Source organism: Rhinoderma darwinii (genome assembly GCF_050947455.1).
Source record: "Rhinoderma darwinii isolate aRhiDar2 chromosome 3 unlocalized genomic scaffold, aRhiDar2.hap1 SUPER_3_unloc_16, whole genome shotgun sequence".
Lineage (NCBI taxonomy): Eukaryota > Metazoa > Chordata > Amphibia > Anura > Rhinodermatidae > Rhinoderma > Rhinoderma darwinii.
The window spans coordinates 24,396-25,830 of record NW_027461741.1 but is presented as its reverse complement, the minus strand read 5'-3'; positions in this window follow the sequence as shown (position 1 = coordinate 25,830).

Below are 1,435 nucleotides of genomic sequence, written 5' to 3'. Positions count from 1 at the left end.
GATGAACGCAGTTTTCTCTTTGGCGCCCTCCGTGAGGGGTACTTGCCAATAGCCTTTGGTTAAATCAAGTGTTGAAAAATACCTTGAATGGCCCAGTCTCTCTATTAACTCGTCAACTCTTGGCATTGGGTATGCGTCAAACTTTGACATCTCATTTAACTTGCGGAAGTCGTTACAGAAACGCAATGACCCATCTGGTTTCGGAATCAATACAATGGGACTTCACCATTCACTTTTTGACTCTTCAATAATCCCAAGGTCTAGTATTTTTTTGACCTCCTCAGATATGGATTGTCTACGAGCTTCAGGGACTCTGTAGGGTTTCAAGTGGACCCGAACCTGAGGCTCGGTCACAATGTCATGTTTTATTATACTGGTCTGTCCTGGCAGTTCTGAAAACACGTCTGTGTTTCTCTGCACAAACTCTTTTGTCTCCTGTTTCTGTGGCTTTGCGAGGGATTCTGACACATACACATCTGGGTTAGGACTATAGGGGTCCTTACTGCCACGAGGGTCTCTCTTTCTTTCCATGGCTTAATTAAGTTTACATGGTATAACTGCACTGTCTTCCTTTTACCTGGTTGGTAAACTTTATAATTTACATCCCCCACCTTTTCAATTATCTCATACGGCCCTTGCCATCTAGCAAGAAATTTGCTTTCTACGGTTGGCACTAAGACCAACACTCGATCACCAGATTTAAAATTTCTAACTTTAGCCGTTCGGTTATACACCCTGCTCTGAGCATCCTGAGCTTGCTCCAAGTGTTCCTTAACTATCGGCATGACTGCAGCGATTCTGTCTTGCATCAACGTGAGATGCTCAATTACACTCCTATAAGGTGTGGACTCTTGCTCCCAGGTTTCCTTGGCTATGTCCAGGAGACCACGGGGTTGTCTGCCGTATACAAGTTCGAAAGGAGAAAACCCTGTGGATGATTGAGGAACTTCACGTACAGCGAACATCAAATAGGGCAGAAGACAGTCCCAATCCTTCCCATCCTTACTAACCACCCTCCTCAACATGCCTTTTAATGTCTTATTGAATCTTTCGACAAGACCATCAGTTTGAGGGTGATATATAGAGGTACGCAGGTGTTTAATTTTCAGCAGTTTACATAATTCCTTGGTGATTTTGGACATAAAGGGAGTTCCCTGATCAGTAAGGATTTCCTTAGGTAAACCAGTACGGGAAAACATGTAAAACAACTCTCTTGCAATGGCTTTTGAAGAGGAATTTTGCAAAGGGACTGCCTCAGGGTAGCGTGTGGCATAGTCCAACACCACTAGGATATATTGATGTCCTCTAGAGGATTTGACTAAAGGGCCGACCAGATCCATAGCAATTCTTTCAAAAGGGATCCCAATGATAGGCAAAGGCACCAGCGGACTCCTAAAATGTGGCATAGGAGCCGTTATCTGACACTCCGGGCAGG